The sequence below is a fragment of the Mustela nivalis genome, assembly GCF_964662115.1.
Source record: "Mustela nivalis genome assembly, chromosome: 4".
NCBI lineage: Eukaryota > Metazoa > Chordata > Mammalia > Carnivora > Mustelidae > Mustela > Mustela nivalis.
The window spans coordinates 7,670,590-7,685,288 of record NC_139023.1 but is presented as its reverse complement, the minus strand read 5'-3'; the positions used below and the strand labels follow the sequence as shown (position 1 = coordinate 7,685,288).

General features: G+C 44.5%; 1 protein-coding gene across 1 annotated transcript in view; it reads left to right on the top strand.

Moving 5' to 3' along the window:
• The window catches only part of PARM1 (prostate androgen-regulated mucin-like protein 1), a 106,036-nt gene that overhangs the window by 64,776 nt on the left and 26,561 nt on the right, over positions 1 to 14,699 (top strand). The gene's annotated exons all lie outside the window — the stretch shown is intronic.

Below are 14,699 nucleotides of genomic sequence, written 5' to 3'. Positions count from 1 at the left end.
GGTGGAGAGAGATTTAGGGTCTCTTCTGAGGTCACATGCCTCTGGCATGGACGTAAAGATGGTCAATTTCAGGGTATCGAGAAGGAAAAGGCCTTAGTGGGAGTGTTTGGACTCTCGAGTGAGAAACAGTGAGGTGGGAACAGCCAGAAGGTGAAGGGGGAAACAGAGCTATGGCCCCTTCCCTGGGGAACGCTCAGAACACAGCCACATGACCAGCTGGGGTCGGACGCATGGCATGGCTGTGACTGAGGAGAAATGAACATCTTTTAACAATCAGTAAGGAACCCGCATGAACAGAAGCTCCCATAGACAGTAGAAGTGGAGAGAGAGGGCTGAGATGAGCAAGACCTGATTCCTCTGGGAAGAGCTCACAGTTTACTGGTAGATAAAATCCCAAAGAAGCAGGTATTCTTATTTCAAAGGCCCAGTATATCACTGACCATCCCAACGAGAGAGAGAGAGAGAGAGATTCAGTCACACTGAGATAAAGAAATTAATCACAAAGGTCTTGGCTGGGGTCTGGGGGAACAACAGGGGAGCATAATAGCAGAACCGTTATGAGTCAGGCCTAGGAGGAGGGAACGATCACCAGGACCCAGAAGAAGAGTCTTGTGGAACAGACGACCTTGACAGAAGCAGTGACTCTTGGCTGAGACACTGCTAACCCAAGGTTCATCTCCTGGGAGTGAAGGAAGTAAATCTTCCGGTCTCCCCGGCTCTCCTCTGCTATGCAGCCAGAAGCCAAGAAGAGGGAAAGCCACAGCGTTGTCCATCCAGCTCAGCCCCCCAGAGGGCTCATCAGAAGGTTGGAGAGGGGCACAGCCAGTTCGAATGTTGATTTCCTCTGTGCAGACCCCGAACCCACTAGCACCCTGCTTACACGTCCAGCCAACACTCATCCCACAGCATTTCGATGCACTTTCCACACCAAGCCCATGACCCCACTTGCTGCCTGCTACTCAGCATGGCCCCAATGTCCAGGGACCATCTTAGCATGGACACGGTTCCTGGAACAGGGTGGGTGTGGACTGGACCTGGCATCTTAAGGCATCTTAAGGACTGTCCCTAGCAAAGGGGCCAGCAAGATACAGGCTCAAAGAGGTCCTGATCTCTTCCCTCTGTCCCAGAGATCTCCTCCAGATCTCTGTCCAGATCTCTTCTCTCTGTGTCCCAGGGCGGCCCTCCCTGCCACCCCACCATGACATTGTTTCTTCAGTTTTCCAGCTGATTTCCCTTTCTCCACTTGCTGCCCCTCCAGGATAGTCCAGACATGGTAGATGCATATTCCTGAGCACAGACTCTGAGCTTGGAAGCAAGATTCTCCATAATCTGACACTACCTGCTACTTCCTGCAAGCACCCCCTTTTCACAGGCTGGGTTAGCGAAGGCCCATCCCAGCATTCTGGCCTGTGTTGTAGAACCTGTGTCTTGATTTCCTTAAATCTGATCCAGCAGGGTCAAGAAGCACCAAATCAGTGACGGACCTGGATCATGAGCCGTGATAGTTCTAGGGGTACCGCACCCAGGGAACCTAAGGAAGGATTGAGGGACTGACTCAAGAAGAGATCTGGGGGTAGGTTACAGAGAGATCCGTCCAGGGTACATTTCATAGATCAAGAAGGATTCATCCTGTGACCTAGTAAATCAAAAGATATTTACTCTGCATCTACCAGTACCCTGTGCTCGAGGCAAAGAAGGAGAAGACCAGTCTTTGAGATTTCATAGCTTCAGTAGAGAAAAAGGTCCCGAGTCACTCCTCATACCACTAGCATGACCACATTAGTTTCTAATCTGAGAAGGAACTGGAGTGGGCGCAAGGATCTTTGAGCAGATGGGGTACAGTCTGCTCATTTCAAAGGTGAGGAAATTATGCCGCACAAGTTTGGAGTACCTCGCCCAAGGTCACACCGCCCAGTGGCAGAACTGGGCCCAGAGCCCAGATCCCGGAAACCACAATCAAGCCTTCTTTGACCGGGCGGGGATTGTTGAGCTGCTCCTTCCCCAGCCCCTCCGGCCAGCAGCACCCAGAGCCGATGCTGACAGATTGCCAACCGGGGGTCTCATTTAGAGATTCCTGAGCCGCCTTCCATAGTGTCGATAATTATACCACACTTCTGATTAGTGTTTTTGTCTTGTTCTTGATGGAGTTCACATGGCATATTCTCATTCATCCAAGGACTTGTCCACTCAGCAGATACCCAGACATGGTCACCAGTGAATAATGCTAAAACCAGGTGAATGTCATGGCAAGGCGACGTGACTAGGGTCCGAGGGAAGGTTCCAGGATGGAGGGAGCCCATGAGCTGAGTCCAAGGAGAGGAAGGGAATTTGGATCTAAAGAGAGACAGGGCCAGGGAGATTCAGGGAACTGATGGCAAAGTAGCTGAGAACCCACCCAGCACTGCAGGCACCAGAACCGGTCTTGCAGAGGGGCCCAGTGCCCTCCTCAGCTGCCGTTTGTTTCAATGTAACTGAAGATGTGTGCACCCAGCTGTCAACCAACATGGCTCGTTGTCATCTGCTGTGGCTCATCGTCATCTCGCACTGAATAGGTGTACGGTGAGTTCCTGATTTCCTCACCTGGAACTGCTCCTCCCTTGCCTTCCAGAAACCCTGGGCTAGTCCTGGGCTCCTCCTTTCCTCCCAGACTCCTCGTGCAGACCGTCCGAGCCCGGGCTCCCCTCAGCCCTCTCCCTCTCCTCACCAGTAGGACTTTAGTAGTCCTATCATGGGTCCGCACTAGCTCTCCCTTGCCAGAGAGATCCTTCCAACACTGAGGACAGACCCTCTTGCTCCATCGCTTCCCCTCCAGAAGCACAGCCAAAGCGGAGTCTGCGTCACCCCTGCAGGGCTCCCACGGTCTAACCCATGCAGCGTCTGCTCTCCTTTCCTTGTCCACTTTCACCGGCAAGCACAGGGGAAGCCTTACTATTTCCGGAACACACTAAAGACAATCTTGCCTCTGGTCCTTTGTATATGCTGTTCCCTCTGCCTGAAGTATTTTCCCTCTAGGTCTTCAGTGGCGCTCCCTCCTTTTCATCTGTCGAGACTTTGTTGACGTCCATCCCCACAGTGAGCCTTTCCCCTTACGTCTTTGTAAGATCCTCTTCCCGTCACTGCTGCTTCCGTTACCCTCACTGACTTTCCTTATGAGTGCTTACCCCTTCTGACTTTATCTCATTTTTTTAGCAAGCGGGTGTCTGTTTTCGGCCACTAGACTGTCAGCGCCATGAAAGCAAGGAATTTGTTCACAAAGAGGAGGATGCAGGTTACATCCTGGATCCCTAGAACAGAGCCTGATACGTAGGAGACCCTCATTAACGTTTGCTGAATATGTGAATCAAAGAGTCAGTCAACCAGTAGCAGAAGTTGTAACCTCTCTGAGCATTGGTCATCTCGTCGGTAAGGTGAGATAAGGATAGTATCCCCGTGACGGGATTACTGTAAGATTTAATTAAGAAATTTACAGCTTAACAGCTATTGACCAATGGCTCAGTCAGTGTTTACGATTGTTATTGCACTATGATTTATCATCATCATCATCATGTTTTGCATTTTACTATTTTTACTGTTATTTTTGTTGTTGTATTTATCATAACAAAGAATGCCCACCGTCTTCAACAAACTTCTACTGAGCTTTGGCTGTGAGGCTGGGTACGAGGCGTTCTGCCATGAATAAGGCATCACTGTCCTCGCAGAGGCTACAAGGTAGCATGTGCCCAGCATGGCGAGTAGCCTAGGTTAGCGAATCCCAGGCTGCACTGAAGGGGGACTTGTAGAAGCAAGAAACAAGGTTTCAGGACAGAAACACTTGTTAGAGGACCTGAGTAACAGGAGGAGGTGGTTTACTTTACTTGCCAGACCATTGAGAGTCATCAAAAGTTTACACAGAGAGAAGAAAATGCTGAGAATTATATATTTTTTTAATATAATTTTTTATTTTTTATAAACATATATTTTTATCCCCAGGGGTACAGGTCTGTGAATCACCAGGTTTACACACTTCACAGCACTCACCAAAACACATACCCTCCCCAATGTCCATAATACCACCCCCTTCTCCCAAACCCCCTCCCCCCAGCAACCCTCAGTTTGTTTTGTGAGATTAAGAGTCACTTATGGTTTGCCTCCCTCCCAATCCCAGATTCTTTCATTTATTCTTCTCGTACCCACTTAAGCCCCCATGTTGCATCACCACTTCCTCATATCAGGGAGATCATATGATAGTTGTCTTTCTCCACTTGACTTATTTCGCTAAGCATGATACGCTCTAGTTCCATCCATGTTGTCGCAAATGGCAAGATTTCATTTCTTTTGATGGCTGCATAGTATTCCATTGTGTATATATACCACATCTTCTCGATCCATTCATCTGTTGATGGACATCTAGGTTCTTTCCATAGTTTGGCTATTGTGGACATTGCTGCTATAAACATTCGAGTACACGTGCCCCTTTGGATCACTACGTTTGTATCTTTAGGGTAAATACCCAATAGTGCAATTGCTGGATCATAGGGCAGTTCTATTTTCAACATTTTGAGGAACCTCCATGCTATTTTCCAGAGAGGTTGCACCAGCTTGCATTCCCACCAACAGTGTAGGAGGGTTCCCCTTTCTCCGCATCCTCGCCAGCATCTGTCATTTCCTGACTTGTTGATTTTAGCCATTCTGACTGGTGTGAGGTGATATCTCATTGTGGTTTTGATTTGTATTTCCCTGATGCCGAGTGATATGGAGCACTTTTTCTTGTGTCTGTTGGCCATCTGGATGTCTTCTTTGCAGAAATGTCTGTTCATGTCCTCTGCCCATTTCTTGATTGGATTATTTGTTCTTTGGGTGTTGAGTTTGCTAAGTTCTTTATAGATTCTGGACACTAGTCCTTTATCTGATATGTCGTTTGCAAATATCTTCTCCCATTCTGTCAGTTGTCTTTTGATTTTGTTAACTGTTTCCTTTGCTGTGCAAAAGCTTTTGATCTTGATGAAATCCCAATAGTTCATTTTTGCCCTTGCTTCCCTTGCCTTTTGCGTTGTTCCTAGGAAGATGTTGCTGCGGCTGAGGTCGAAGAGGTTGCTGCCTGTGTTCTCCTCAAGGATTTTGATGGATTCCTTTCGCACATTGAGGTCCTTCATCCATTTTGAGTCTATTTTCGTGTGTGGTGTAAGGAAATGGTCCAATTTCATTTTTCTGCATGTGGCTGTCCAATTTTCCCAGCACCATTTATTGAAGAGGCTGTCTTTTTTCCATTGGACATTCTTTCCTGCTTTGTCGAAGATTAGTTGACCATAGATATGAGGGTCTATTTCTGGGCTCTCTATTCTGTTCCATTGATCTATGGGTCTGTTTTTGTGCCAGTACCATGCTGTCTTGATGATGACAGCTTTGTAATAGAGCTTGAAGTCCGGGATTGTGATGCCACCAACGTTGGCTTTCTTTTTCAATATCCCTTTAGCTATTCGAGGTCTTTTCTGGTTCCATATAAATTTTAGAATTATTTGTTCCATTTCTTTGAAAAAGATGGATGGTACTTGATAGGAATTGCATTAAATGTGTAGATTGCTTTAGGTAACATAGACATTTTCACAATATTTATTCTTCCAATCCAGGAGCATGGAACATTTTTCCATTTCTTTGTGTCTTCCTCAATTTCTTTCATGAGTACTTTATAGTTTTCTGAGTATAGATTCTGTGTCTCTTTGGTTAGGTTTATTCCTAGGTATCTTATGGTTTTGGGTGCAATTGTAAATGGGATTGACTCCTTAATTTCCCTTTCTTCTGTCTTGCTGTTGGTGTAGAGAAATGCAACTGATTTCTGTGCATTGATTTTATATCCTGACACTTTACTGAATTCCTGTATAAGTTCTAGCAGTTTTGGAGTGGAGTCTTTTGGGTTTTCCACATATAGTATCATATCATCTGCGAAGAGTGATAATTTGACTTCTTCTTTGCCGATTTGGATGCCTTTAATTTCCTTTTGTTGTCTGATTGCTGAGGCTAGGACCTCTAGTAATATGTTGAATAGCAGTGGTGATAATGGACATCCCTGCCGTGTTCCTGACCTTAGCGGAAAAGCTTTCAGTTTTTCTCCATTGAGAATGATATTTGCGGTGGGTTTTTCATAGATGGCTTTGATGATATTGAGGTATGTGCCCTCTATCCCTACACTTTGAAGAGTTTTGATCAGGAAGGGATGCTGTACTTTGTCAAATGCTTTTTCAGCATCTATTGAGAGTATCATATGGTTCTTGTTCTTACTTTTATTGATGTGTTGTATCACATTGACTGATTTGCGGATGTTGAACCAACCTTGCAGCCCTGGAATAAATCCCACTTGGTCGTGGTGAATAATCTTTTTAATGTACTGTTGAATCCTATTGGCTAGTATTTTGTTGAGTATTTTCGCATCTGTGTTCATCAAGGATATTGGTCTATAGCTCTCTTTTTTGGTGGGATCCTTGCCTGGTTTTGGGATCAAGGTGATGCTGGCCTCATAAAATGAGTTTGGAAGTTTTCCTTCCATTTCTATTTTTTGGAACAGTTTCAGGAGAATAGGAATTAATTCTTCTTTAAATGTTTGGTAGAATTCCCCCAGGAAGCCGTCTGGCCCTGGGCTTTTGTTTGCTTGGAGATTTTTAATGACTGTTTCAATCTCCTTACTGGTTATGGGTCTGTTCAGGCTTTCTATTTCTTCCTGGTTCAGTTGTGGTAGTTTATATGTTTCTAGGAATGCATCCATTTCTTCCAGATTGTCAAATTTATTGCCGTAGAGTTGCTCATAGTATGTTCTGATAAATGTTTGTATTTCTTTGGTGTTAGTTGTGATCTCTCCTCTTTCATTCATGATTTTATTTATTTGGGTCCTTTCTCTTTTCTTTTTGATAAGTCGGGCCAGGGGTTTATCAATTTTATTAATTCTTTCAAAGAACCAGCTCCTACTTTCGTTGATTTGTTCTATTGTTTTTTTGGTTTCTATTTCATTGATTTCTGCTCTGATCTTTATGATTTCTCTTCTCCTGCTAGGCTTAGGGTTTCTTTCTTGTTCTTTTTCCAGCTCCTTTAGGTGTAGGGTTAGATTGTGTACCTGAGACCTTTCTTGTTTCTTGAGAAAGGCTTGTACTGCTATATATTTTCCTCTCAGGACTGCCTTTGTTGTGTCCCACAGATTTTGAACCGTTGTATTTTCATTATCATTTGTTTCCATGATTTTTTTCAATTCTTCTTTAATTTCCCGGTTGACCCATTCATTCTTTAGAAGGATGCTGTTTAGTCTCCATGTATTTTGGTTCTTTTCAAACTTCCTTTTGTGGTTGAGTTCTAGCTTTAGAGCATTGTGGTCTGAAAATATGCAGGGAATGATCCCAATCTTTTGATACCGGTTGAGTCCTGATTTAGGACCGAGGATGTGATCTATTCTGGAGAATGTTCCATGTGCACTAGAGAAGAATGTGTATTCTGTTGCTTTGGGATGAAATGTTCTGAATATATCTGTGATGTCCATCTGGTCCAGTGTGTCGTTTAAGGCCTTTATTTCCTTGCTGATCTTTTGCTTGGATGATCTGTCCATTTCAGTGAGGGGAGTGTTAAAGTCCCCTACTATTATTGTATTATTGTTGATGTGTTTCTTTGATTTTGTTATTAATTGGTTTATATAGTTGGCTGCTCCCACATTGGGGGCATAGATATTTAAAATTGTTAAATCTTCTTGTTGGACAGACCCTTTGAGTATGATATAGTGTCCTTCCTCATCTCTTATTATAGTTTTTGGCTTAAAATCTAATTGATCTGATATAAGGATTGCCACTCCTGCTTTCTTCTGATGTCCATTAGCATGGTAAATTCTTTTCCACCCCCTCACTTTAAATCTGGAGGTGTCTTCGGGCTTAAAATGTGTTTCTTGGAGGCAACATATAGATGGGTTTTGTTTTTTTATCCATTCTGATACCCTGTGTCTTTTGACAGGGGCATTTAGCCCATTCACATTCAGGGTAACTATTGAGAGATATGAATTTAGGGCCATTGTATTGCCTGTAAGGTGGCTGTTACTGTATATGGTCTCTGCTCCTTTCTGATCTACCACTTGTAGGATCTCTCTTTGTTTAGAGGACCCCTTTCAAGATTTCCTGTAGAGCTGGTTTGGTGTTTGCAAATTCTTTCAGTTGTTGTTTGTCCTGGAAGCTTTTAATCTCTCCTTCTATTTTCAATGATAGCCTAGCTGGATATAGTATTCTTGGCTGCATGTTTTTCTCGTTTAGTGCTCTGAAAATATCATGCCAGCTCTTTCTGGCCTGCCAGGTCTCTGTGGATAAGTCAGCTGCCAATCTAATATTTTTACCATTGTATGTTACAGACTTCTTTTCCCAGGCTGCTTTCAGGATTTTCTCTTTGTCACTGAGACTTGTAAATTTTACTATTAGGTGACGGGGTGTGGGCCTATTCTTATTGATTTTGAGGGGCGTTCTCTGAACCTCCTGAATTTTGATGCTTGTTCCCTTTGCCATATTGGGGAAATTCTCCCCAATAATTCTCTCTAGTATACCTTCTGCTCCCCTCTCTCTTTCTTCTTCTTCTGGAATCCCAATTATTCTAATGTTGTTTCGTCTTATGGTGTCACTTATCTCTCGAATTCTCCCCTCGTGGTCCAGTAGCTGTTTGTCCCTCTTTTGCTCAGCTTCTTTATTCTCTGTCATTTGGTCTTCTATATCACTAATTCTTTCTTCTGCCTCATTTATCCTAGCAGTGAGAGCCTCCATTTTTGATTGCACCTCATTAATAGCTTTTTTGATTTCAACTTGGTTAGATTTTAGTTCTTTTATTTCTCCAGAAAGGGCTTTTATATCTCTCGAGAGGGTTTCTCTAATATCTTCCATGCCTTTTTCGAGCCCGGCTAGAACCTTGAGAATTGTCATTCTGAACTCTAGGTCTGACATATTACCAATGTCTGTATTGATTAGGTCCCTAGCCTTCGGTACTGCCTCTTGTTCTTTTTTTTGTGTTGAATTTTTCCATCTTGTCATTTTGTCCAGATAAGAGTATATGAAGGGGCAAGTAAAATACTAAAAGGGTGGCAACAACCCCAGGAAAATATGCTTTAACCAAATTAGAAGAGATCCAAAATCGTGAGGGGGGAGAAGGGGGATAAAAAGTGGTTCAAAAAGGAAACAATAAAAAAAGAAAGAAAAAAGAGAAAAAAAAAGAATTTTTAAAAAAAAGAAAACACCTAAGAAAAATATAAAAAAGAAAAAAAATATATGTATTAGATAAACTAGTAAAAAATCGTTAAAAAAGAAAAAGGTAACAGTTAAAAAAAAAAAAAATTTTACCCGAAGGAAAAAAAAAAAAAACACAAAAAAAACCAAAAAATGAAAAAGAAAAAAATTAAATTAACCGCAAGACTAAAAAAAATCACAGGGAAAAAGCCATGAGTTCCGTGCTTTGCTTTCTCCTCCTCTAGAATTCTGCTGCTCTCCTTGGTATTGAAACCGCACTCCTTGGTAGGTGAACTTGGTCTCGGCTGGATTTCTTGTTGATCTTCTGGGGGAGGGGCCTGTTGTAGTGATTCTCAAGTGTCTTTGCCCCAGGCGGAATTGCACCGCTTTTACCCGGGGCCGGGGTGAGTAATCCGCTCGGGTTTGCTTTCAGGAGCTTTTGTTCCCTGAGCGCTTTCCGTAGAGTTCCGGAGGACGGGAATACAAATGGCGGCCTCCTGGTCTCCGGCCCGGAGGAGCCGAGAGCCCAGGGCCGCACTCCTCAGTGCGCCCTCAGAGAACAGCGCCCAGTCACTCCCGTCTCCCCAGCCTCCAGCCGCGCTCCGAGCTCACCGAGCCTGCGACTGGTTCAAGGTCACCCCGAGCTGCGAGCTTACTGTCGGCTCTGTCTCTGTAGCCGGCTTTCCCGTTCCAATACCTGCAAGCTCTGCGACACTCAGACACCCCCGATCCTTCTGTGACCCTGCGGGACCTGAGGCCACGCTGACCCCGTGTGGGCTTTGCCCCGGGTAGCCTCTGGAGCGATGTCCCTCAGCGGAACAGACTTTTAAAAGTCCTGATTTTGTGCGCGGTTGCTCCGCCGCTTGCCGGGAGCCGGCCCCTCCCCCCGGGGTCTATCTTCCCGTCGCTTTGGATTCACGTCTCCGCCGGTCCTACCTTTCAGAAAGTGGTTGTTTTTCTGTTCCCAGAATTGCTGTTCTTCTTCTCTTCGATCTGCTGATGGATTTGCAGGTGTTTGCAATCTTTAGATAAGCTACCTAGCTGATCTCCGGCTAGCTGAAGTAGTCTCGGCCTGCTACTTCTCCGCCATCTTGACTCCTCCCCCGAGAATTATATTTTAAAGATATTCCTGTGGTAGGAATAGGTATGGTAAGTTGCAAGGTGTTCGGTACCAGAAACACGGACCAGTTTCTACCTGGTTTACAGTTTCCCATTGTCACTGATAGACCATGTCACTTCATTACTCTGGCTTTAAGGGCTCTTAACTATAAACCAAATACAAGAAGGGCAGTCTTCCTGGCTTATCATGCCAAGAAATTGTGCAATACTATTATCCTATGCTGAAGAAATGAGATTCATATTCATATGAGTCTCAGAATATACGTGTTCTGAGAGTCCGGCTAGCAGTGGGCACAGGAAATCCCCAGAACATTCCAGTTAGGTGATCTTGATGGTATCTGTTCTGCCAAAGAGTTAGGGTTAGGATTAGGTTTCGTTGACTGATATTGCACACCAAATTATATCGGAGATATCTTCAATTCTTGCAAATGCAAACTTTAAAATTATAGTCACTTTGCTTGTTGCAGAGTGAATATTCTCCTTTGTCTGTAAAACCCAAGTGTCCACTGCCTTACTGTGCCACTCACACTTCTCAGGACAAGGGGAAGGCCACATAATTGGGAAAATTGATGAAGGTCTTTGAACTTTAAATTACTAGTCTGAACCCCAGTCTTTATTTGGTAGGAACTTCACTAATAAATCCCCTTCCATAAATGGCATTTGGCAGACAGAGACATCTAGACAGCCCTGCCACCATACCTGCAAGGGACTTTTAGCTCCACACGACATTTCCTTATTCCATGATGAACTCTTGTGAGGAGACAGAGATCTGAAAAAGAATGAAGTCCTTAAAAAGTGGAAGACTACTTTTTAAAGTACACATGGAAAACTTTAAGGGAAAAAAAAATGTGTATATTGTTAATACACTGTTAATAACCACAATATTTAAATGATGTATTGTTAAAAATATATATATGACCTATTGAAAACACAGAGGTGGGAAGATCATCCAAAAGAATGTTAGGGTGCCTGGGTGGCTCAGTGGGTTAAAGCCTCTGCCTTCGGCTCAGGTCATGATCTCAGGGTCCTGGGATCGAGTCCCACATCGGGCTCTCTGCTCCGTAGGGAGCCTGCTTCCCTCTCTCTCTGCCTGCCTCTCTGCCTGCTTGTGATCTCTGTCTCTCTGTCAAATAAATAAATAAAATATTTTTAAAATAAATAAATAATTAATAAAATAAAATAAAATAAAAGAATGTTAAACATGGGCGCCTGGGTAGATCCGTTGCTTAAGCAGCTCAGGGCATGATCCCAGAGTCCCGAGATCGAGTCCTGCCTCCGGCTCCCGGCTCCGTGGGGAGTCTGCTTCTCTTTCTCACCCTCTCCCCTCTCGTGCTCTCTCTCTCACTCTCTTTCTCTCAATTAAATAAAGAAAATCTTTTTTAAAAAATGTTAAACATTTACCGATCAGATTCTTTCAGAATGCCCAGAATGTGTCAGGAAGCAGTAATCCTAAAATGCGTTCTATCCATCTTAGGCTCGGTGGTACAGACATCCCATCGTCTTACACGCCCAGGCCTGACCTCTTACCCTAGATGGTGCCGTCACCTTTCCGCGTCGCTCCTTCCTTACTCCCTGTGTCCTCGCCATCACCAAAGTCTTAGCAGCTGCCAAACGCATCCACTTCTCTTCATTCTCCTTCTCGCGTCCAGGCTCCCATAATCCCTTTATGTGATCCTCTGCCACATGCTGCCCTGCCCCAGCCTCCTCCTGCCCATTCTCCACACGGCAGCAGAGGGACGGTTATGCACAGATCTGCTCAGGTCACACATCACCTCACAACAACCTGCATCCCAGCCCCTCCGGGGCCTCCCACTGCCCTGAGGATGACACCCACAGCCCAAAGAGCCCTGTAGGGCGCGGCTGTGCCTGCCATCCCTGCTTCTTCCCACCCTCTACCCTTAGGTCTTTGTACCTTCCACACGGTGCTCCCTCTGTCCCATGAATATGCTGATCTCTCTCTCTCTCTCTCTCTCTCTCTCGACACAGGGCCTTTCCTCATTAGAATGCTTCTCCTGGGAACCCCAAACACATCCCTTCACCCGTTAATTCTAACTCATTCCAGCTCAAACATCACCTGCTCAGGACGCATGTCCTGGCCCCCAGCCCCGCTCTGTCCTCGGGTACACACTGTCACAGTTCAGTTGTATCTCTTCTTCACATATACTCCTGTGGCTTTTTATTCACTGTTTATGCTGTGTTTCCAGGTACATGAGAGTGTGGCCTTGTCTGTGTGGCTCACAGATATATTCCTAGGACCGAAGGTCTGGTTTAATGACTAAATATCAAACTTTAGATAATAAACTCACATTTTTCTTAGCCTCAAAAATGATGACTTTTGATCGAGAATAAGAAAACACTTTCCCCTATTGTCTTAATCAGTCTGGGCTATGAGGACAAAAATCCCATTAGGGGTGGGTGGCCTAAACTACAGGTGGTTCTGAGAGTTCTGGAGGCTAGAAAGCACAAGATGAAGGCACCTGCCGATTTAGTGCCCGGCAAGACCCCCTGTTTCTTGGTTCACACACAACGGTCTTCTTACTGTGTTCTCCCGTGGCAGAAGGCGCACGAGAGCTCTCTGGGGTCTCTTTTATAAGGACACTAATCTCACTCATGAAGACTCCACCTTCACAGCCTAATCATCTCCCAACGGCCCCGCATCCTGCCTCCTAATATTACCTTCTTGGGTGTAAGATCCAACGTATGAGTTGGGGATTGGGTGCAGACATTCAGTTCATAATACCTGCACACACAGATACCCCCTAATACACAGCCATCGTTACAGACTGTCTGAAGCTCGCTCTGCTGCCACTGTGGGTTCCAGGGCATCCCCCTTCCCACCACAACGCTCTTCCTACCCTGTTAACCCCCTCCTGCTTTTGGTTCCCAAGGACTTCAGAGATGATGAAGTTATGGATTGCTATAAACCCTCACTCACAATTTTTAAATTTTGGACCCACTTTTTGACACTTAGCCTAAACCTCAAAGCTTATGAATCCCAAGTAAATTCCCACTAAGAAGCTCCAATGATCAGATTTTATTTTAGGTAAAAATTATTCTGAATTCTTGTCTCTACTACTTTTATTTCTCCTTTGATTTACTTTTACTACCTAAATCTTAATCTGAAATCTAACGATGAAATATTTCCAAATTATCCTTTGAAAAATATATGTCAAGGTAATAAAACGAGCTAGTTACCATTTCTGTTGTTACCTGGTAACGGCTCAACTCCATCCCATATTTTAATTGTCTCGGTATCACCTTTCGTTACATTTGAACAGTTTCAGTCTCGGTGGAACACTTTTCTTATTTTCTGTCTCAAATACTTTTCCCAGTCATATATGACTAAAGTTATTCTGGAAATGCTTCTCTGAGAGAGTGGGATTTCGCTTATAAGCACAGCTGATATCATTAATGAATCTATGGCTGGCTGTCTCACTGGGGAGACTGACTGGAGGAAACTCAATTCTACATCCAGACCCTTTACCGTAATCTTCTCACTCTAAAGATCGTGTCTTTTCATTATCAAATGATAACAGGGAAGTGAAAATGGATCAGCACCGGCCATCGTCTTGATCAGATAAGAGCCTAAATATCGCCCCCCCCCCCAGAGTACTGACCAGGGAGCATTGTACTAGGAGAACACATAATGGGTGCTTAATTAATACTGCCCTCGGCATGCCTTGTGCCTCAGGTCTTATGAAAGAAAAATATTGGCCGATAAGAGACAACATTTCATTGAACAGTACCTTGCTTTTATCATCAGACTCGTGGTCTTCGGGTGGGAACCACAGTCTCAAAAATGTAGGTGTGGCGTGCTTGGGTGGCTCAGCCGGTTACGTGTGGGACTCTTGGTTTTGGCGCAGGTTGTGATCTTAGACTGATGAGATCGAGCCCCCTGTCCGGCTCCACACTCAGCGAGGTCTTCTGGAGATTCTCTCTCTCTGCCTTTGCCCCTCCCCCCTGCTTGTGCGCGCTCTCTCTCACACACAAATAAAATCTTGGAGAAAAATAAAGTAAATTTAAAAATGAATGTGAATTTACATTAAGATCATAAAATCTCAGTCAGTCCATGGAAGTAGGCCATCAAAAACACTTTGCCATATTTCTGTTTGGAGAGATGGTGGGGTCGTTTTAAAGCCTGGCTCTAGAAGGACTAGAAGTAATATTCTTATATTAATTAATAATACAAACTCTGGCCTCAGACTGCCGGGTTCAGATCTCACCCATACCACTTGCTGGATGGGAGACGTGGGCAAGTGTGTTCTTCACTGGGTGTCACATCTTCCTCATCTCTAAAACGAAGGCCACAGAGTTGCTGTCCTTGCCTCAGAGGCTGCTCGTTAGGATTAACGGAGACGAGGGTATGCAGTGTGT